At 42.9% G+C, this 24,502-nt stretch overlaps 1 protein-coding gene and 1 long non-coding RNA gene across 2 annotated transcripts in view; both read left to right on the top strand.

Annotated features, from left to right (window-relative positions):
- Positions 1-24,502, top strand: part of LOC309569108 (uncharacterized protein) — a gene marked incomplete at both ends in the record, with an annotated part of 152,652 nt that overhangs the window by 49,163 nt on the left and 78,987 nt on the right. The gene's annotated exons all lie outside the window — the stretch shown is intronic.
- LOC309569753 overlaps positions 16,745-24,502 on the top strand; it is a 39,639-nt gene continuing 31,881 nt past the window's right edge. The window contains exon 1 of the long non-coding RNA XR_014226094.1: positions 16,745-16,903. This is a non-coding gene — a long non-coding RNA (uncharacterized lncRNA). The remainder of the gene's footprint in view (positions 16,904-24,502) is intronic.

Consider the following 24,502-nt stretch of genomic DNA (forward strand, 5'->3'; position numbering starts at 1 on the left):
GATCCAGAGGGCAGGTGGTTAAGTGGAAGTTAGCAAGTAGTTTAGCAACCTCGTCTATAGTGGTGGGGTTGAATGAGGTAAGTAGTGATCGCACCTGTGGGCATGAAGCGTAAAGCACGGAAGGTATCTGAACAGCAATGATCTCCTTACGGATTGTATCAATCTTTTGTTTGAAGTGGTTGGCAATCTCTTTGGCAGTGAGTGAATCAATGGGTGGAGGCAGTGGAGGACGGAGTAGAGAATTAAAGGTAGCGAAGAGTATATAGTATTGTATTTAGTCCTCACATCTAAGAAACCACTATTTTTTTAGGTCTCCTGTTCCAAGATCCCACAACTCTATAAGCAGCATCCCACTCTCTGACACACAAGGACTGAAATTGGGATATTTATTAGGTTAATATACAGTACTGTGCAAAAGTTTTAGGCAGGTATTTAAAAAAATACTGTAAATAAAGAATGCTTTCAGAAATAGAAGTGTTTATAGTTTTTTTTTTTTTTTTTTTTTTTTTTTTATCAATTAACACAATGGAAAGTAAATGAATAGAAGAGAAATCCAAATCAAATTAGTATTTGGTGTGACCACCCATTGCCTTCATAACAGCATCAATTCTTGTAGGTACACACAGTGCTTGTACACACAGTTTTTGAAGGAATTCGGCAGGTAGGTTTTTCCAAACAGCATGGAGAACTAACCACATCTGTGGATGTTGGCTGCCTCAAATCCTTCTGTCTCTTTATGTAGTCCCATACAGACTCCATGATGTTGAGATCAGGGTTCTGTGGGGGCCAAGCCATTACCTCCAGGATTCTTTGTTCTTCTTCATGCTAAAGATAGTTCTTAGTGACATTGGCTGTATGTTTGGGGTTATTGTCCTGCTGCTGAATACATTTGGGGCCCCTATATCTTAAACTGATTAAACTTCTGTACTGTGGGTTGTATTACGACATGTGTTCATGTTAAATGTCCTAAATGTTTTGTATTCCACTGAAATACATATTTTTTGTTTAGCACTTTTGTAACCAAAATTAAATGAAAAATTTAAAAAAAAAATGTAAAAAACAAATTCTTTTTTTTTCTGAATGTTAAGATTCTAGGTAGGCATGTACGATATCATTTCTAGAATTGTGTATTATAGAAGATATATACAAATTTATGTCATTTGATTTAATTTGCTGAACATGTATTATGTAAGTAAAAGTCAAAATATATTCATGAAGATTTCTTTTTTATGACATTATTAAAATAAAAAGCATATAAGAAGTGAGGAGGTTAATTTTTTTTGAGGTTATCAGATTCGGCCTTGAGATTCCAGAAAGAAATGGCGACTTTATACCAGGGATTGGTGACTGCAGAGAGAAGACATCTTACTGCAGCCCGTCCTTGGTCAATCCAGGTTGGGATTTGTAATCTGCATTCACAGGAAGATATCAACAGATAAATATTTTAACTCTTGAGGTTAAAAAACAATGGCGGTGCTCAGAATAAACTGACTATGAGCAAGAATCCCTCTGTAAGGCTCCCCTATAACTGACATGAATTGTAATTAACAGAAGGTGTTCTCAAACTCTGCCGATGTCATTAAATGACTGGTTCTTGCTCCTTCCCACCAGTACAGTTTCCCCCTCCAATACAGAGCCTTCTACGTTTCCATCAAGGTTAATAATACAACTATCGGTCTCTACCCTCATGCCAGGATACTAAGTGTGATCCTGGACTTTTGACCTGTCCTTTTGGCCCCAAATCCAATCACTGCCCAAATCTTGTAGACTTGATCTACATAACATCTCCAAAATTGTCCCTTCTTAACCAGTGAAACCATCAAGCTACTTTTTCATTTACTGGTTATCTCTCGTCTTGACTATTGTAAACTCCCTTCTCATAGTGACTGGAAAAAAGGGTGGTACACAGATGTGGTATAAATGTAAAAACGCCCAATTTTTTGGATCTATAAGTTTGGATCCTTTTTGCCTAATGGCTTAAACGAAGATCTTCAAATACACAATATAGTTTAACCACTTGCCGACTGCCGCACGACTATTTACGTCGGCAGTCAGCCCCTCACAGGCAGAGTGACGTAGATCTGCGTCGCTAGCCTGTGAGGGTCTAGGGAGCGAGCGCGCGCCCCCGGAAGCACGCTCCCGCGTGGTCACGGACCCCCCCGCGCATGTGACCGGCGGACCCGATGTCCGCCGGTCACTCGGCGATCGTCGGGTGGAGAGGGAGAAAGGCAGGCGGCTGATGTAAACAAGCCGCCTGTCATTCTCCCCTCCGGTGTAGAAACAGTGATCATACGGTTCTACTATGTAGGACCGTTGATCACTGTTCCTACAGCTCAAGCCACAGCCAATCACAGTTAGAATCACGCCCCTAGGGACACACACCACCCCTCCCTCTCAAAAAAGTTAACCCCTTCACTGCCAGTGTAATTTTACAGTAACAGTGCATATGTATAGCACTGATTACTGCAGTAATGTCACTGGTAACCCCAAAAGTGTCAAAAATGTCAGTCAAGGGTCCGATCTGTCCGCCGCAATGTCGCAATACCGAAAAAAAATCGCAGATCGCCGCCATTACGCGTTAAAAAAAACAACAAAAATTACAAAAATCTTTCCCTTTGTTAGTAAACGCGATAACTTTTGCGCAAACCAATCAAAATACGCTTTTTGCGATTTCTTTTACCAAACATATGTAGCATAAAACAAATTGGCCAAAAATGTTAAAAAATTTGGATTTTTACTTTTTTTTTGGGGAATTTCATATAAAAAAATGTGAAAAATATTGTTATTTTTGCAAAATTGACGCTCTTTTTTTGTTTATAGCGCATGATCAAAAAATCGCACAGGTGATCAAATACCACCAAAAGAAAGCTCTGTTTTGGGGAAAAAAGGACGTCAAATTCGTCTAGGCACAGCGTCGCACGACCGCGCAATTGTCTGTTAAAGTCACGCAGTGCCGAATCGCAAAATAGGCCCTGGTCAGGAAGGGGGTAAAATCTTCCGGGGCTTAAGTGATGAATCCATTTTTTTTTATTTCCTTTAGTATCATGTTCATATGTTTTTTGTATTTTTTCCAGTATAATATACACAGTTGTTTTTTTGTGTATTTTGGTAAATTTAAACCACAATCTATATCTTGTTATTCATCATATATTAGTGAGGGCGTTGATGGGTATAATTTTAGCTCATGTTTGGTTTATAGCTCTGCCCACTCCCCGCTCTTACATTAGGGTTTAAATGCCCCTTGTTGCCGCTATTGCCATGACTTGACAAAGCGAATGCACGGGAAACATGTAGTCACGGCGACATGGAAGCTTGAGTTCCACGCTGGTTCCTGCTCTAGGCTTGGTTGCCCCGCGACCGAGTGACGTCATCCCCGGAAGCGGCGCTGGTGTGTTACGGCCGACACACGTGCCAACAGTCTACCTGGCTTCGCTCCTTGTATTCACCAGGGATTCTTCCATCCATCCCAGGGGTCCATATACCCCAGAAGAGGAAGTTACAATAATGCCTACCAGTTCCTATAGATTTATCCGGGATCCCATCAACCTTCTCGCTGATATCCAGGACCAGGTGGTAACTTTTTATTTTAATATCCTTTCTTCTGTTATTGTGAATAAATCAACTTTCAATCACCCCCTGCTGACTGTGCATGGATTTTGGGGTGTTTTTACATTTATACCACATCTGTGCGCCACCCTTTTTTTCCAGTCAATATGTTTTGCATTTACATCCCATGCCAGGGTTTGACGGCATTGATAGTGGTGGATTTATAATATTGACCATTTATAATATTGACCATTTTTTGTTTAATTGTGTTCCACTTAAGTGGGGTACACACTATAAGAAAATTGGATGAACGATCATCTGTGATATAATGAAGTAAGTGGCGGCCTGTATACACAAGTAAGTGGCGACCTGTATACACAAGTAAGTGGCGGCCTGTATAGGCTGCAAAAATTAGCTCACATGGGTTGAGCTGACAGCAAAGAACTTCGTTTTTGATGGCTAGAGGTACAGTGGGCGTTCACAGTATAGAGAAGTAAGTGGTGGCCTGTATAGGCTGCAAAAATTAGCTCACATGGGTTGAGCTGACAGCAAAGAACTTCGTTTTTGATGGCTAGAGGTACAGTGGGCGTTCACAGTATAGAGAAGTAAGTGGTGGCCTGTATAGGCTGCAAAAATTAGCTCCCATGGGTTGAACTGACAGCAAAGAACGTAGTATATGATGGCTAGAGGTACAGTAGGCGTTCACAGTATACACAAGTAAGTGGCGGCCCTTTATAGGCTGCAAAAATGAGCTCACATGGGTTGAACTGACAGCAAAGAACTTTGTTTTTGATGGCTAGAGGTACAGTAGGTGTTCACAGTATACAGAAGTAAGTGGCGGCCTGTATAGGCTTGCAAAAATTAGCTCACATGGGTTGAACTGACAGCAAAGAACTTAGTATATGATGGCTAGAGGTAAAGTAGGCAGTATACAGCAGTTTTATGGATTATTTGTCCAAGGGTTTTATTTTGATGACCTGCACAAGGACTATATTTTATCTTCTTTATACTTCCTTCTCATAGGACTACCTCCACACAGGCTTTGCATTATCAGAAACAGTGAACAAAAAAAAAAAGCCTTTGTCACACGCTAATTTTTGTACGAATTTTCGTTCATCGGTTCTGATTTGATGTGAAACAACAAATGAAAATCGGATAATCGTTCATCCAATTTTCTTATAGTGTGTACCCCACTTAAGTGGAACACAATTAAACAAAAGCATTTGAATCCTACAAAAATATAGAAAGTTTTGAAAACAAAAATGGAATGACTAGAACTGTTTTTAAAGTTTGGGATGTGATTTACAGACAAGTGAAATGGGAATATAATTTGCCATTAATCTCACTAGCGGGAACAACATTTTTTCTACCCGGGTACATTTTGGGTAATGGATTAAAAATGCACAGTAAAAAGACATAATAAAAAAAAAGGTAAAATCCGTAGATATCAGGAATTGAGGCACAAAAATGAGTTGATAATATTGGACGAATGGAGGTATTTACAATTAAAACATTTTGTGGCAACATTACTCACGAATACTCACGATGTTGGAGGAACCAAAAATACCCCCATTCATCGAAAAATGGGAAGAGGAGTTAGGGACATAAATTAACAGTACAACAAGTGAATAGAGTAATAAAAGCTGTACACGAGCTGGCAGTGGATATAAAAAGGATAGAAACTAATTACAAATGTTTGGCAAGATGGTACATCACACCGGACAAGGCGCAAAAATATCAACTAGATAAGTCCTCCTTATGTTGGAAGGGATGTAATCAAAAAAACACCACGGCACATCTGTGGTGGGAATGTTTGAAGATTCGGGAATATAGGCAAGAGGTAGAGCAATATATAAAGGCAATAATGCTAATAGAGATCCTAGATGATCCATGGTGCTGCTTTTTTCATAACACAGCGATATAAATGTACAGTAGTGCCACACTTAATAAATGCAGCAAAGGGGGTAATACCAAAAAAATGGCAAGACCCAAAAAAAAAAAAAAAACACAATCAGAGAATGGTTTAAAAGAATAGAATAAATATATATATATATATATATATATATATATATATATATATAAAATAAAATAAAAGTAGTAGGGAAGAGGATCAAGCAGAAAGATTTTCCAGCATATGGTTTGATACAATTTAGGAATACCAAGTAATACGCAGAAATAATGTTAGAAGGCGAGGTGGAGGGACAGGGGAGTGAGAGGAGGTAGAAGAGTGGGTGGTACATTTAGGGCATGGGAGGGGAATAGAGAAGATAGGAAGAGGGGATAAATAAATAAAATGTAATTTCTCTAATATGTATATTTCTTTATGTGAACTGTATTTCCTTCTTGTTTTATATATGGAAAACTAAATACATTTTAAATATAAAAACAAAACAAAAAAACAAAACAAAACAAAAAAAATAGAAAATGAAAGATAAATTTGAATAGAAATTAATGAAAAAGAATAGAATTGAATATACAAAAAAGAATAGAATAGAATAGAAACAAATAAAATAGAATAAAATAGGATAGAATCTATAGAATGAATTTAACTGTCTTTCAAATTTTGAATTTCAAATAGAATACAACCAGCTATTCTTCACAGTGAATTTGAATTGATTTGATATTTTTGATTCCAATTTGGATCGAATACTTCAAACCTATTGAAAAAAATTGAATCCAGTTAAAAACCAATAAACAAAACAAAGTTAAACTAAACAAAATACATTTTGTTACGAATGCAACAAAATAAAATTAGTAACTTAACGAATAGATCCAAAACTAAACCAAACAAGTTTTTTAGTTCTGCATAGGCCTAGGAATTAGGTTGTTTTCTAACAGACAATGAATCCTTTACAAGGCCCTTAGACCAAAGCACGAGACAGGGATACCAAGAAACAACCCAAGAAGGTTGTCCCGCACGTTTTTCTAACAACCACAGTTTCAATGAAGGATTTTGCACAGCAAGTCCATAGCTTAGAACAAACAAAATATCTCTTGGATCTTTTTAGAGCTCTGTCAGCATTCATCATTCACCCAGCAGCAGGATCCCACAGCAGAGAGAGTTCTGATCATCAATCAGCTCACATATATAAAAGCCTATGGAGAGCACAGACTAATAATGAGGTGCGGCTACCAGGTAAGATGTGGACCTAGGAATGGTGGATTTGTTGCACCCAAAGAAGAAAAGTCACTATCAGCCCCCCCATAATTTGTCTATTTATCCTATTTATCCTGATCACAGAGTTTCAGCAAAAACACAAATTAGCAACACGTTTTGCAGAAGTATAGATTTTAGAAAGAGATATAGATTTTAATCAGCACATACTGTATCTATTCCTGGAAACAGTGATATCTCTTATCTAGTAATGTAGCTACAGATAAGAATTTGACTCATACTTGTGCAGTAAGATATTTAGATAATCCTCACACACAACTAATGTATCTAAGTAAACAAGATATGATATACATAACATTATGTGGATCTCCAATCTAAGAGACGTTTCAATAAGCCAAGGGGAACCTACTTCTAAACTAAACAAAAATGGAACTTCCACTATTTTGCTTCCCTCCCTCCCCTCCGGTGCCACATTTGGCACCTTTCAAGGGGAAAGGGGTACCTGTCAAAAACGGGTACCCGTTCTCCACTTCCCGGACCTGGTGCCGCGGCCGTCCCAGATGTTCTGCCCCCTCCTCCTTCCCCCGCCGCTGAGCCAATAGAAATGCACAGCGCGCTTCGAGCATCCGCAGTAGAGGCATAGCCGTGAAAGCCGCAAGGCTTCACTGCCGGGTTCCCTTACCGGCAATGGCGACGGCAGCACCCGACATCGCTGGACTCCAGGACAGGTAAGTGCCGACATTGCTGGACTCCAGGACAGGTAAGGGCCGACATCGCTGGACTCCAGGACAGGTAAGTGCCGACATCGCTGGACTCCAGGACAGGTAAGTGCCGACATCGCTGGACTCCAGGACAGGTAAGTGCCGACATCGCTGGACTCCAGGACAGGTAAGTGCCAACATCGCTGGACTCCAGGACAGGTAAGTGTCCTAATATTAAAAGTCAGCAGCTACAGTATGTGTAGCTGCTGACTTTTTATTTTTGGAGCGAAAGGTGGAACTCCGCTTTAACCCAATCAAGCTTAAGACCATTATGATTTTCATTAATATTTGTCTCACAACAATTGTGCTGGTTCTCCTGTATTTCTGGGTATTCACCTAAGGTGCCTCCCCAAAGAGAATTTCATGCTTATGAGCTGCCAACCAGAACCCTTTGTACTTGTCACGTACCTGTCAGTGGCGTTTGAGATGACAAGGGTGGCTTCTTGCACCATTCCCACCCAAGCACCCCTTGTACCCATATACAAAGAGCTTGGAGCAGCACTCTAAGCAGTACTAAAACCTCCCCCTGTAGTCCAAAGCACAGATCAGGCTCCAGCATTCAAACACGCTCATGCAGGCTAGCAGAAGCCAACCGAAAAACCGAAGATGGAAGCACCTCACACCAGAACCCATCCACTATACAGAAAGGTGAAGATTCAGCTTCAGCCTAAGCTATTTCTGACTACACCCCAATGACATGTTTAACCCCCACCCTTGGGGCTCAATCATAGAGTCATAATCATTTCTAGTCATTTCTATCTCTCTGGAAAGAGAAGTCAGGTCACAAGCTGAGCTTGGTAACAGCCAGGCAGAGAAGTAGAGAAGTATAGAATCATGATCAGAGTCCAGGTAAGGGACAGCCAAGGGTCGAAAACATGGTGGCAGTGAGGTACCAAATCAGCAGGTAAAATCTTAGTCAAAAGTCCAGGCCAAGGTCATTAACACAGATAAGCAGCAGACAATGGAAATCCAAAAAAGATATGGAGTTGAGTCAGTAACAGAATCAAGTCGAGCTTTCAGGAACACAAGTAACAAGGGTAAAGATGAAGACCTTCCAGCAATGACACTGTATATTTAGGCCTGTAGTGTAAATAGCCCAGCCGGGTGCCAGGATCTGTTGGCATGCCTAAAGACTTGCAAGTCCAAACATGCACATGAAAATTAGTGCAGCAAACCTGAGGTTCCTGACAGTACTCTTTGTTTCAGGCATTACCCTTACTGGGAGATAGATCGTATACAAAGTGAAATCCCAGGGAAAGGATTTGACAAAGGGCGGGTAAAGGGATGTTGTGATGCCAAAGAGAAAATAGAGCTGTGTGATAACTAGAAGGAGTATATACCAATAGATCTTCTTTTGGATGCAGTGCCTCCTACCCTGAGATTTGGTTAAAAAAAGTTGTTTTTTCATATTAGTTATGGAGGACCAGCTAATCCAGTCCTTATCACTGCAGGCGTATAAAGCACAGCAATGTGCATTGTGTTCTGCTGGCCTCTGGAATCTAAAGAAAAAAAAAGCACATAGAAGAGTCAAAGTCACAGCTCTTCTTTTTATCACTGTTGCATTAAGCAGAAAGAATTCCACGGGGAACCGCAGGCCACACACTTCAGACTGAATTTTAAAAAGTGGGCTTTAAATTGTGAGTTGTGGTATGGAGTAACTCAATGAAGTATAATAAAGAACAGATGGCCCCATTTCTGTCAGTTTCCAACCTTCACGATTTTGTCCATTGTTCAAACCTACACTATATTACCAAAAGTATTAGAACCCCTGCCTTTGAACATGAATTTTAATGGCATCCCAGTCTTAGTCCGTAGGGTTCAACATTGAGTTAGCCCACTCTTTGCAGCTATAACAGCTTCAACTCTTCTGGGAAGGCTGTCCACAAGGTTTAGGAGTGTGTCTATGGGAATGTTTGACCGTTCTTCCAGAAGCGCATTTCTGAGGTCAGGCACTGATGTGAATGAGAAGGCCTCCGCTCTAATTCATCCCAAAGATGTGCAGCCCAGTCAAGTTTCTCCACCCCAAACTTGCTCATCCATGTTGTTGTGGACCTTGTTTGTGCATTAGTGCACAGTCATGTTGGAACAGGGTGGGGCCAACCCTAAACTGTTCCCATGAAATTGTCCAAAATGTCTTGGTATGCTGACACCTTAAGAGTTCCCTTTACTGGAACTAAGGAGCCAAGCCCAACCCCTGAAAACAGCCCCATGCCAAAATCCCCCCTCCACCAAATGATTTGGACCAGTGGACAAAGCAAAGTCCATAAGGGCATGGATGAGCAAGTTTTGCCCAAGAGGGAAGTTAGGGGTTAACTGCACTCCCAGGTTTTTCTTTCTGGGTTTTTCTGGGGTTCAAAGCTCTAGTCATGTGTGCTATAAAAGGGAGGAGGGTCCAGATCCTAAAGAGGGAGAGAGGGGGAAGGAGAGGGGAGACTTACCCACATAGTCGGAGAGGGATGCTCTGCATGGTCCCCTTGCCAGAGTCTGCATGGCCTTTTTTTTGCCGAAGCCAGAGTTAAATTCCAGATATAGGCTGAGCCAATATGCTGGGGCAGCCACATGCCTGTAAATAGGGACTAGGTAGTGACTCTGTACAAAGTGTCTGGCATAGCCCAGAAGAACCCACCCCAGTGTAGGTCTCTCATGAGTCTTGCTTGGCGCCAAACGAGGAGGGAAACATGGAGGATGTGACGACCCTACTCCTTGCATACAGTTTTAGGTTATTGGCAGGCATTTTGAAGAGACATACATTGTCACTTGTTCTCATTACTCATAAATCACTTTAAAATAGAATTAAATCTAACTGGATTGAAATTAGTTTAGAGTCGCACTGCCATTGTTTTCTTTTAGAAAATACATGTTTCACGTTTTTATGATCTTTTGCTGCCTCTCAGTGCTACTGATCTCCTCCTGTTTCTTTGCAGTAATTTCCTGTCTATGTGCAAGCCTTCCTTTTTGGCTTTCTAATTGTGACAGCATTGCAACATGAATGTGCAATGAGCAGGATCACCAGGTTTTATTTCAACAAAAGCTGCAGATTTCAAAAGATTGAAAATTACTTATTTATGTTAAAGATTATAGGAGATTTTAATGAATGGGTTTACATATGCTTGAAAACTAATTTAAAAGAGAACTCACTTTAATAATAAAGTACATTTATATTGCCCGCTTAGCTTCCAACCTGTATCTTAAAGCAGAATATAAAGATTGTAAAGACTGCCCTGGCATTCATATAAATTTGTATCCGATGCAGGGAAGGATGGTGGCTTTTGTTCATGGGGACCTGAGCTTTATATGCAGGTTCAGTTATCCTTTAAGAAATATTAAAGTTGGGGCTGTGGCTTGGACGCAGGAGAAGATGGCCACTTGATCCCCAGGCTCTGCTCCTCCACATCGCGATCTAACCTTTCCAGCCTGCCCAGTGACACTCTCTGCCCTGCAGACCGGGGGGGAACACTCGGGGCACCTGCCAGACTTAAGGGCAATAGGATTGTGGAACTCTCTTCCACAAATGGTAGTAACTGCGGAGAGTATGGCTACTTTTAAAAGACTCTTGGACATACATCTCCAAGATCAAAACATTCAGGGGTATGGGAAATGAATACGTCCACACACACCTACACAGGTTGAACTGGATGGACTATTGTCTTTATTCAACCTCAACTACTATGTAACTATGTCACACAAGAAATCTAAGCCCAAGGGATCTCGCCGTCTGCCAGATTTCTACATGCAGCCCCCTTAGCACACGAGTCAAGATGATGCCGACAGGCAACAAGGAGACCCGGAGCGGCCAGCAACACCTGAACCCTCCTCCATCGACATAGAGGAACCTGCATTCCCCCTACAAGAGCCAGTCCTTTCATCAGAAGAGAGAAGTAAGCGCTCTGCTGACTCCCCAGACCTGTCTCCCAATAAACAGCATCCCATAAAGAAGCACATTGGCGCTGGGACCTGTAGTGTCACAGCAGGCTCTTCAGCTGCTCAGACACTACTGACAACCCAGCCTCAGAGCATTCCCTCACAGCCATGTTGCTCACTTTACAGGTTGATTTCCAACATGGACTCAGCATATCCATTACCATTTACAGTTAGAGAAATGAGGGTATGATTGAGGGTAAGGCCTATATCCCGATAATATAGAAGAAGATAGAAAGGAAACCCCCTAGGTGGGACTTTACTGGCCTAACTATATTTATACCATCAAAAGTAAAAAAAATATATAATGTCAACACGGTATGTAAAATCTTACAAGGTAAATTTACCATTAACCATTAACCATGACAAAATTACTTCCCTGGAAGAATGCACTGATCATATTGAACAGCCCCCCTGTGACGCTATCAAAGCCCGCAACGTCATAGTGGACATACAGGTTGATCAAGCTGTGACCATACACATGCTCCGCCTAAAAATTGCAGATTTGGAGGACTGCTCCAGGCAGAATAACATTAAATAATGGGGGGGTCCTAATCTCTTTCTACCTCTGAGATAGTACCTTACCTATACCAATTATTCTGCAAACTGATTCCATCTCTAACCACAAATGCTCATTGATAGAGTACATAGGATCCACAAGCCACAACATCTACCACCTTTTCTCTCCAGAGATATCTTGGCTCGGGTCCACTTTTTCCACACTAAAGAAAAACATCATGAGACTACGGTCCCTTCACCAAGATATCACTGTATAATCACTGCATAATGACTTCTTGGCAGCCACCTCCCAAGCACGCAAGTCCTTTGCTCCGATCTCCTTCCTACTGAACGAGCATAAATTCACCTATAGATGGGACTACAACAGGTTCCCATCCTGATCCCTAAAGATGGAATCAAGAAGCTGAATAATTGGGGCATTTTCTCACACATGCCTTCACCCAGTCCAAAACCCAATCCTCCCTCCAAAATCTCCAACCCCTGGGAGTCACGTGACTTATCGCATGCCCTACCACTCATTATATTTCCTTTAGGAGGCGCTCATCTCAGGCTGGAACTGGCTTTTGCATGCTTTCATAGCAGTGGATGAGTAGTGGCAATGTTGTTTTTCTCCATCCATGCTCTATTGTTGTTGTGTGATAAGCACACCTTTTTGTTCTTTACTTATGCTCCTTGTTATCAACATTACCAGTTATCATTGAATTAACTGTCTGTTTCATTTTTGCATCTTGATTGGTATCTCTATTGTGAATCTGTGCGAAGTTCTCTCTACCCCAGAGACCTCTGCTAAGACAATACTCATACATAAGTTTTATTTTACTACTGCACTACTTACGTCCCCTCCTCGCTTCTTACTTGTTGCTATTTGAGCTAGGGGACCGTTCTATAAATCCCTACTACAAAAATTACAGCATTATCCCAGAGACCAAATTGTGATCTGTGGCGACTTTAATGAAGTCATAGATCCCCAACTTGATTCCTCAAATCTTAAGTGCAAGAAATCCACAGCGTTTTCCTTTCTGTTCTTCCTTGAAGATCTCTATGACCCCTGGAGATGGCAGCTTGGTACTGAGAGGCAGACATGGTAGTAAGTCACACATGTGCAAGTTACAAGCAAGTCTCAAGTCTTAACCTTCAAGTCTCAAGCCATTCCCAAGTTACTGTGGCGAAAAGCAAGCAAGTCAAGTCGAGTCCCTGCTAGAAGTCAAGCAAGTCAAGTCAAGTCATTTATTTGGTCAAGTCACAAATCAAGTCAAAATATTGCTTTAACACATCTTGAGAAAATGCAAATATTTAATAACTTCAAAAAGTAAAGTCATTTTGAGTCATATGTCTCAAGTCAAAGTCAAGTCTCAAGTCATGAATACCAAGTCAAGTCGAGTCTTTTATTAATTTTAGTCAAGCAAGTCTCAAGTCCTTAAACTGGTGACTTAAGTCTGACTTAAGTCAAGTCATGTGACTCAAGTCCCCCACCTCGAGGGACTACTCTTTCTACTCACATACCCAAAGCTCCAACTCCAGGATAGACCTGTTTCTGAATGCTAGCAGAAACTTGGTTAGGACCACACCCAGGACACTCCTTTCTTCGGACCATCGATGTAACCATATCAACCTATCTTAAAGGGGAATTCACCCCCACGCACTAACTCATCTCCCACTCCTGGCTCTGCAACTTTTTTCTCTGGACCTCCCCGTTCAAAAATGGATCTCTGTAGGTATTAAAAAGTAGGTGATCTACATGACCAACACCAGCTTCTAACATTCCAACACATCTCAGACCTGTATAACATCCCCAATAAAAGCTTTTTTCTTTACATGAGAATTCATCATATCCTATCATTCTCATCGTGTTCCCATGTCCCTCTAACCAAGGACATAATCACCCTTTTCAGCTCCATGCCCAACAAGCTCCGGGGTATATCCTACATCGTTAAACTACTCTCAAGGCCAAAGATAGAGGAAAAAACAAATCTACTGTATGTCTTAATGGGAATCTACCCTGCAAATTCATGTACCTCCGTCTGTATGGCATCGAGCATTTCGTTCCTCATCCATGTTCTCCAGAAACATCACCCATTGGGAAACTCTAATGAAAACTCTCTTTCGCTGGTACTACACCCCATAAAATTGTGCCACATATTCCCAAACCAATCCAAGAAATGCTGGAGGCAATGTTCTGTGGAACATTTTCCACATATGGTGGGAATGCCCTCTTATTGCCGCATTTTGGGGAGACATCTCCAACCTCATTTAGGATCTTACTAATGTATCTATTGTGTTATCCCCGCAGATGGCTCTGTTCGGACCAGACCTTTCAATCTGGCCTTCAAAATGCCACCCTTTTGTTACCCATGTTCTAATTGCTGCTTGTCTCTCCATTGCTCACCTCTGGAAACAATTACCCCCACCTACTCTAGGTATGACCATTAACTTAATGATCACATGAGTATGGAATACCTCTTTGCTAAAACTCATCTCAAACTCACCAAATTTCCGGACCAATAGCAATTTTGGCAGACAGACCCCAGTGCAACATCTTGTGCTTAACCCCTGTATAGACGACACCATATGTCAGATCCTACTATACGACATATGACTCTCTTTTGAAACACATTATTTATCCCAGTGTTTCTCAACTCCATTCCTCAGGGCACACTAACAGGCCAGATTTTAAGTATTACCTTGGGTAGATGCAGACTAGCATACTGCAATCACTGAGCAGCAATTGATATCACCTGTGCTGTATTTCAGTTTTCTTGCAAACCTGGCCTGTTAGTGTGCCCTAAGGACCGGAGTTGAGAAACACTGATCTATCCTCTCCCCCCCTGGACTGAATCGAGCCATCCGGGAATGATTTCTACAGCAATACCGTATTGATACACACTCCTTGCTTAGAACCTGCCTTCCCCATTCCCTTCCCTTCCCTCCTCTCATCCTGACTTCTACATTTAAAGGAGAACTTTAGAAAAATTCAAATAAGGCTGGCTAGCCTATGTTCGTGAGCTGAGCAATGAAGAGAAGGAATCTTTTTCAAGCTCAGTTGCTGTTGAGGCATATGTACCCCTTTCTACTACTCCTTCCCTCTCTATCCTTGTGGGAGGAGTTGGAAAGACAAAAAGTGTGCTAACAGCCCATGGATTTAAACCTAGAGGACTGACCCTCTCAGGAGTACTTTGAAAGAGACTTTTCCAATTTCTTGTTTCAGAAGACCCTTTGGGCCATTGGGCCAGGGTCCCAGATTACAAATGGAGAAGTAAAACTTCTACCTCAGAGTTCCAGATGAACTTCTTGGGCCAAAGGGCCAGACCTGGGACTCTATCAGTAGCCTAGGGAGAAAGTTTGGTGGGGGGTGCCCTGGTGTCATCAGGGGGCCCTGAAGAGGCTTTCTTTACTTCCCCACGGGACTATCCAGTTGTTTAGGCTCCAGCAACCGACCTCCTGTGGGGAGAAGCAAGAAGGACTAATGTAGATAGTCAGTGACAGGACTCAGGGCCACCTTGGAGGAGTGGAACTGATCATTGGGTCAAGACTACAGAAGAGGCTGACTGTCTTATTCAGGGATTTCAGATAAGAAGGTCGCCCCTGCGGGGAGGGTCTTCTCATCAATTTCAGTTAGACTTTGATTGTGTTACTATATATGTCTATAAAGTGCATAACCCTTTCTTTCTTTTGCAGGTTGTACAGAATTTATTGGTAGTTATTCAGGATGTTGTACACACCCACCATGGCAGGCTTTGCTTGGTGTGGGGGGGGGGGGTAGCATTGCCTCTAATGCACCTATATTGTACCATATTGTATAGCAGATATATATATATATATTTTCACCTAAGTTATTTCTTGTACATTCGTTCCTCCCTTCTCTCCCTTTTCCAGGTTTGTGGGATACTCCTATTCTTTTTTATAGAATTTCTGTAGGGGGTGGCTGCCCCAGAGCCAATGAGACTTGGCTCATTTTGGTGGGGGATGGATGTAGCACCCTCCTAGTCAGGTGGTAGGTTCAAAGCATTTAATGCCCCATCTGCTTATCAGGGGAGCCTGATCTATTAGGTTGCCTGTTGCATGTTCCCAGGTGTGATTCACTGGGTCTAAGGGAGTGTCCCCACTGCATCCAATAGAGGAGCATGTTGGACAGTGGGGGAAACCTAGCCAGTGACACATTGGCTTTTGTGGGAGTCCCAGTGGGAGGACACTCTTTCAGTGCATCCTTGGATTGCTCATAAAAGCCAGGGGGACATGTGACAGGGCGTCTTTGGCGGGAAGCAGAGTCCCAGGAGGAGGTGGACGGCTGTCTCTCCTACTGTTGCATGAGGAAGGTGGTCATAGGCCTGGTGAACCAGGTGTGGAGCTGAGCTGCAGAGGATCCAGTGGAGCTGCTGGCAGAGTCTTCCAGGAAAAACAGTGTCCATGAGTACCAGGAGACTTGCCAAAGGGTCTTCCGCCAGAAGGGGACCACTCCAGTGAAGTCAGAGGATAAAGGGTCAGCTCACACAGAGTGTCAGAGTAAAGGGGGTGCCGTTTATAACCCCAAACCCTCATCCCTTCTCCTATCCCAGTTCTCAAATAAATCAAGAAAAACCAAAACGCCTGGACTGTTTTCTGACTGAGCCAAGCACTTTGAATATGCTGTATTGTCAAGTTGTTGCTATAGGTAATCCAGGGGAACCCGTAACCAGCAGCTCCCAAGGGAGTAGTGATACATGTGGAAGATCTGTAAACTCACTAGACGATACGTTTTCGAGACGTACATACAGTAGATGACACCAGAGTGTGGTTTATTTAACTAAGAGTCATCACTTCCCCATAAGTGCAAAAAAAAAAAACCCACATGAGAGTGCATCATAAAACAGGAAGGCTATGGGGGGGGGGGGGGGGGGCACATTGGCACATAGTGTTTTAGGCTCATTTGCTCTGCCTGGATCTGTATTGCTGAGATGCTGTTACTCAGGATAAAAGTTTCTAATCTTTATCAATATTTATTCATCTCTAAAGGACATCAACGTTAAGAAGATCAGTAGGATTCTCCAACATCCTATTACAGAACCAGGTATGATATTTGTATGTGCATCGCTTACTCTACCCCCCCCCCCCACATTTCTGAGTATTTTGAAAATGGTATAGGATAGTGTAGAATAGAATAGTATTAGTACAATGTAGTACAAGAGATTGACCCTTTCTGTCTTTACTATTGTTATCAGGACAGAAACCTGTGGTGGTGGGTGGCTGGCTGTCTGGCACCCTGTGGTGGGTGGGTGGCTGGCTTGCACCCCATGGTGGGTGGGTGGCTGTCTGGCACCCTGTGGTGGGGGGCTGACTGGTTGGCACCCTGTGGTGGGTGGGTGGCTGTCTGGCACCCTGTGGTGGGTGGGTGGCTGGCATCATGTGGTGGATGGCTGGCTGGCTGGCACCCTGTGGTGGGTGGCTGGCTGGCACCCTGTGGTGGGTGGGTGGCTGGCTGGCACCCGTGGTGGGTGGGTGGCTGTCTGGCACCCTGTGGTGGGTGGGTGGCTGGCACCATGTGGTGGATGGCTGACTGTCTGGCACCCTGTGGTGGGTGGGTGGCTGGCACCATGTGGTGGATGGCTGACTGTCTGGCACCCTGTGGTGGGTGGGTGGCTGGCTGGCACCCTGTGGTGGGTGGGTGGCTGGCTGGCACCCTGTGGTGGGTGGGTGGCTGGCACAGGGGCTGTGGGTAGCTGACTGGTACAGGGCCTGTTTATGGTCAAAATGTTTATGATAACCACTGGAACACGCTTCTAGTTTTCCCAAAGTAGATGACCATGAAAGCCACAGAACACAGAACAGAACAGAACTTCTCCTCTTACTCATTTTTATCTGTTAATTCATCCAAAGCCAGCAAACTGATAAGTCCACAGAATTATATGACAATACCATAGCAGAATTGTAGCAGGAAGAAGATTTCAGTGATGAACAATCCATGTTCTCTTCTGGCAAAGAAGAAGATAGCGGGGATGACTATAGAGGAAGAAGATGGCTCAATCAGACTACAGACAGGGGATAGCTGGCAAGGAGAAGCAACAAACAGCAAATCTGCAGCAGCTGGAATTCAATGTTTCTAGTGAGGAAAAGTTGGTGGAGGATGAGGTGGCATATCGAATGCTGGTACCGCAGAGTGGAGTTAAAATCAGAGGGAAAGACTAGAGCAACAAGGAAGAACGCTGTTGAGGGACAGGAGCAACTTGCAGAGGGCAGCAGGCAGAAGCTGCCCAAATTCTTCAGGGAGCACCAAATGCAAAGGCCTCTGCTACCCTCCAAGGCAGACCAGCCACTTTTACCATGTGGCTCTTTTTTACTGTGTCTGCCGCCAACAATAGCGCTGTATTTTGTAACCTCTGCTGGAAACACAGCTCTCGGAAAGCCTAACACCTGTTTGGGTACTACCTTGAAGCACAAGCACAGGGCTGCTGTTGGAAAACACGGGGCTCCGTACAGTCTACCTGGAATGACCCCCCCCCCCCGAATTTATCAAGACAATATTATCACTAAAAATACACTAAAATTATTTTTAGCAGAGATAAACATAACAGAGAATTTAAAGAAAAAAAAAATGTATAATTTTTTTTATTATCAATTTTTAAAATTTTAATTTAAAATTTTTTCAAATTATTTATTACAATGTTTAACCACTTTACCACCGGGGGATTTTCCTGCTTTACGTCCATGTCACTTTTTGCAACTTGGCACTTTAACTGACAATTGCGCGGTCATGCAACACTGTACCCAAACGCAATTTGCTTCCTTTTTTTCCCACAAACAGAGCTTTCTTTTGCTGGTATTTGATCACCTCTACGCTTTTTATTTTTTGCGATATTAATAAAAAAGGAGCAAAACTTTCGCGAAAAAATTGACATTTTCTACTTTGACAGTTAAAAAATATCCAATATATTCAATTTTTGTCATATATTTAGGTCAAAATGTATTTAGCTACATGTCTTTGACAAAAAAATTCTCAATGAGCGTATTTTTAACCGCTTTAAGACCGGAAGATTTTACCCCCTTCCTGACCAGGCTATTTTTTGCGATTCGGCACTGCGTTATTTTAACGGACAATTGCGTGGTCGTGCGACGCTGTACCCAAATTAAATGTATGTCCTTTTTTTCCCTACAAATAGAGCTTTCTTTTGGTGGTATTTGATCACCGGTGCGTTTTTAAATTTTTGAAAAAAAGAGCGACAATTTTGAAAATAAAAAAAACAATATTTTTTACATTCTGATATATAACATTCCCAAAAAAATTTAAAAATCAAAATTTTTTAACATTTTAGGCCAATTCGTTTTCTGCTACATATTTTTGGTAAAAAAAAAATCATAATAAGCTTATTTAATTGGTTTGCACAAAAGTTATCGCATTTACTAACTACGGGAAAGATTTGTCATTTTTATTGTTTATTTTTTTTTACTAGTAATGGCAGCGATCTGCGATTTTTTTGCAGGACTGCGACATTGCGGCGGACAGATCGGACCCCTAACTGACATTTTTGACACTTTTGGGGGTACCAGTGACATTACTACAGTAATCAGTGCTAAAAATATGCATAGTAACTGTAATAATTACACTGGCAGGGAAGGGGCTCACTTTATTGGTAATCAAGGGGTTACATTTATGCCTCATGCTTACTGACGTGTGTGGGGGGAGGGGATTGTGTGACACAGACACAGATCGCAGGTTCAGCTATGCTGAATCCAGTAATCTGTAACTGTCTGTTACAGGGGAGATCCGCCCACTTTGTTTACACAAGTGGGCGGATTTCCACACTCGATCTCTGACGATCGGGGAAGAGCGGTGGTGATCACCGCCTCTCCTCCCCTGGCCCGACTCCCGCTGTGTCCGAATACAGCAGGAGCGAGCCTCCGGCGGCGCGCGCGCGCCGCCGGGTGGGGTTGTTGTCCAGTGACGTAGGTAGGCTGGACGATAACGAGCCACTTTGCCGCAGTACCAGCTCAGTGAGCAAGTGGTTAATGAAATTTTTTTTTTACATTTTCTTTTTTTTTACAGGACAGGGAAGCCTGTAGCGCTTCTGGGGGGGGGGGGGTGACAACAGTGAAAAGGGGACACATGGGAAGGGGGGGATCAGAAGCAGACAGAACAGGGAGGGTGATCGTTGTCGGAGAAGCAATTACAAGAATGATGCCCTGTGTCTGCGTCTCTCCTTGCAGCAGCTGAAAGCTGGCAGGAGGGGGAGAAATGGCTTTCAGCTGCTGCAGAGAGCCACACAGGGCTTCCTTCTGTAATTGACCCTCCACCCCCCAGTGCTGTTGGGGTCCCCCCTGTGTGCTCGGGTCCCCTACAGGAGGACTGGTGCCCCCCCCCCCCCCCCCATCAGCGGCCCTGCAAAAGCACATGATTTGGCAAGAAAGAAATGGTTGGAAGCAGCACCCAACCAAAACAGAGGGAACTCTTCCTCAGTTCCTGTTGCAGAAGCAAACCCAGAATCACAATGCCACCTTAGCAAACTGGTGCTCCCATATGAACTAATGAACACACCCCCTATCCTCCAGTTCATGGCCTGCTCTGCCCCAAGGTGGCAGGTACCCATCTGCCATTACTTTTCCAGAATTTCATTCCTGCTCCCTACCATCTCATGCATAGGCAATGTCCCAGGCAAAGCACTATTATGCAGAGCTCCAGCTTGTAAATCTACGGAAATGGAACCTAACCATACCAGAGCTACTGGAATTTCTCCAGTAGAAGTATGAAGTTTACTCCACACCAGCTGAAAACCAGTAAGGTTGTGTGTGGTAGGCTACATATCTGCTGTCTACCCTTTGCCTGGGAAGCCTGAGAAGCCTCACACATGTACCATGACTGGCATCACTTCCTGTCCAAATATCCTGGATTCCAAGCCATGCTTTGTCATGCCAGGAGCATGTACACCCTTTAAGGCCTCATGCACACGGGACGTTTTTACAGCGACTGTTATTGGCATCAGACGTTTTTTTCTGCAGCCAATAAACTCCCCAGCATGTTCTCCTATGTCTCCATGCACACACAGGATGTTATCAGGAGTTCTTGGCAGAGGCGTTTTCTGGCTGTAAAAAAAACAAAAAAAAAACGAGTGGGTTCTGAGTGGCGCTTTTTAGCTGTAAAAACACTCTAATGTAGATAAACGCCAATAAACGCTGCTAGCTGTTTTTTTTTTTTTTTTTAATTTTTTAACCCATTGCTTTTTTTAAGCCTGGGTTGTGTTTGGAGGTGTCATTGATGGAACATAGCCTGGGGTCACACTGGTGCATGCTGAACACCGCATTTGAATTGCACCAAAAAAACCCGCCGCATTCCTGTGCCCATCACATGTGATGTCTGTAAGATGCGATTTGAGCCATATATTTTGTATGGCTCCAATTGCATCACATTTGCACCAAAATGTTGTAGGACCCTTTTTTCTCCACACCTAATCGCTCCTGAACAATGCAGTGCTCCGCTCTCCTCTAGTGCTCTCTCAATGGCGACTAAACCATTAACAAAGGCTATGCAGAGATGCATTGTGGGAAAGTGGGAGTTACGAAAATAGCAGAGAGGTGGTTTTTAGCTTAAAAACGGCAAAAAGCGCAGAAAAAAAGCCAATGCAAAAAAACTAAAAACCGTTAAAAAAACTCACTACAAAGCTACTGGCGTTTTTATAACGTCCAGTGCGCATGAGGCCTTGGTGCCATGGCTCGTCTAGCAGAAATGTAGTGCCAGGGCCACATACTACCAAGAAATTGATATGCAACCCCCATGATCTGGAATTCCACTGTAAGCATGCTGCAGGTATTACATTAGCAGCAAATAATTACCAAATACCTCTTTGATTATGGAATGAGCCTAGATCAGAACCAAACATATAAAACACAATAGACAGCAACTCAAGAATATATTTACATAGTTACATAGTTACATAGTTACATAGTTACATAGTTACATAGTAGGTGAGGTTGAATAAAGACAATAGTCCATCTAGTTCAACCTGTGTAGGTGTGTGTGGCTGTAATCATCTCCCATACCCCTGAATGTTCTGATCCTTGAGATGTAAGTCTAAGAGTCTTTTGAAAGCCACCATACTACCCGCAGAAACCACCTCTTGTGGTAGAGAATTCCACAATCTTGTTGCCCTAACAGTAAAGAACCCCCCGCGTTGCCTGAGGTTAAAACGCTTCTCCTCTAATCGCATTGTATGTCCTCGAGTCCTCATGCAATCCCTTCGAATGAACAGCTTTTTTTCTAAGCTGGGATCCCCATTAAGATATTTATAAATTGCTATCATGTCCCCCCTCAGACGTCTCTTCTCCAGGGAGAATAAATCGAGCGATTGTAGACGCTCTTCATAGTCAAGGTCCTCCAATCCCCTAATTAGTTTAGTTGCCCTTCTCTGGACTCTCTCCAGCTCCAACACATCCCTCCTGAGGACTGGCGACCAGAACTGGACAGAATACTCCAGATGCGGTCAGACCAGAGTTTTATAAAGTGGAAGGATTATAGTCTTATCTCTGGAATACATCCCTTTCTTTATGCATGCTAATATTCTGTTGGCTTTGGAAGCTGCCGCCTGACATTGCATGCTGTTGCCTAATCTATCATCTACCAAGACTCCCAGATCTTTCTCCATTTTTGATTCCCCCAAGGGCTCCCCTCCTAACGTGTATTGTGTTTTTATGTTTTTAGTCCCCAAGTGCAAAACCTTACACTTCTCCACGTTAAACCTCATTTGCCATGTCGTTGCCCACTCTGTTATTTTGTCCAGGTCATTCTGTAGGATATCTGCTTCATGTTGTGAAGTTATTGCCCTGCCCAATTTTGTGTCATCTGCAAAAACTGATATCGAACTACTGATCCCGACCTCAATGTTGTTTATGAATAAATTGAACAAGGTTGGTCCCAAGACTGAGCCTTGGGGGACCCCGCTTACCACCTCAGACCAGTCTGAGTATGCGCTGTTTATTACTACCCTTTGGACACGGCCTTTTTAGCCAGTTCCGTATCCAAGAGCAAACCCTGCTATCGATACCTGCAGACCTTATTTTATAAATTAAGCGCTTGTGGGGAACTGTATCAAACGCCTTAGCGAAATCCAAGTACACCACATCCACTGGTCTCCCCCTATCTAGCTCACAGCTCACCTCCTCGTAGAATGTTAGGAGATTGGTTTGACAAGAACGCCCATTTGTAAACCCGTGCTGATTACTGCTGATGATGTTGTTGTCCTTAGCAAACTCTACAATATAGTCCCTTATCATCCCCTCCAGAAGTTTACATACTACTGATGTCAAACTGACAGGCCTATAATTTGCAAGCCCTAATCTCTCATATAAGGCAGGAAAAGTGGAACAAAATATACCTCTCCTAAAGGATAGCTCCCTTTTACATATACTGTATATATATATATATATATATATATATATATATATACACAGGGGTTTTTTTTAGGGGGAACACAGTTCCGACACCTCCAGCACTAATTGTACGTAATGGAGGGTCTATTGATGATTTTGATGGGAGATCTATAGTCGCTGGTGGGGGTCTATTGTTGCTGGGAAGGTCTATCTTTGCTGGTGGAGGATCTATTGTTGCTAAGAAGGTCTATTGTTGCTGGTGGAGGGTCTATTTTTGCTGGTGGAGGATCTATTGTTGCTGAGAAGGTCTATTGTTACTGGTGGAGGGTCTATTGTTGCTAAGAAGGTCTATTGTTGCTGGGGAGGTCTATTGTTGCTGGGAGGGGTCTTAAATTCCTGGGGGGGTCCATTGCTGAGAGGGATCTACTGTTGAGAGAGAAGTTTATTGATGCTGGATGCTGGGAGATTTGTTGTTGCTGCTGGGGTGGATCCATTGTTGCTGGGCTGGATTTTTGTTGCAGGGGGGTATTGTTGCTGGCTGCAGGCAGGGCCGCCGATAGGGGGGGACTATCAGTCCTCCTGTAGGGGTCCCGGCACACAGGGGGGCCCTAACAGCATGGGGAATCGGTGAGGTCGGGCGGGGGGGGGGGGGGGGGGCAAGTATAAAAGAAAGCCCAGCGTGCAGCAGCTGAAAGCCAGTTTCTCCCCCTCCTGCTGGCATTCAGCTGCTGTGAGGAGAGACACAGACACAGGGCATTGTTCCAGTAACTGTTCTCCCACAACGATCCCCCTCCGCTGTTCTGTCTGCTTCTGATCCCCCCTCTCTTTGTGTGCCCCCCTTTCACTGTGCCCCATCCCACAGCACTGCAGGCTTCCCTGCCCTGTAAAAAAAATAATAAATCGTAAAAAAAAAAAGAATAATAATAATAATTAAAAATTGTAATAAATAATTAAAAAAAATCTAAAAATAAAATAATTGTAAACATTTTCAACATTTAAAAAGATATATAATTTATTTTTTTTTAAATCGAAAAACAATTAAAATGGGCTAATTCACTCTGGTTCTCTGTTATGTTTGCGTTTACTAATAATGATTTTAATGTACTTTTATTGAAAATATTGTCTTAAATTATTAGGGGGGCCCTGCCAAGTAGGCTGTACAGGGTCCCACGATTTCTAACAGCAGCCCTGGCTGCAGGGGATCTTTTTTGCTGCTTTTCTTATCTTTAACAAATTCCATACAAATTACTTTTCACCACAGAATGATACTTGGTTCTGTATTCTCTAAAAAAGGGGCGGTACTGGGTGAGGTGGG

This window comes from Pelophylax lessonae (genome assembly GCF_965119305.1).
Source record: "Pelophylax lessonae genome assembly, chromosome: 13".
Classification (NCBI taxonomy): domain Eukaryota; kingdom Metazoa; phylum Chordata; class Amphibia; order Anura; family Ranidae; genus Pelophylax; species Pelophylax lessonae.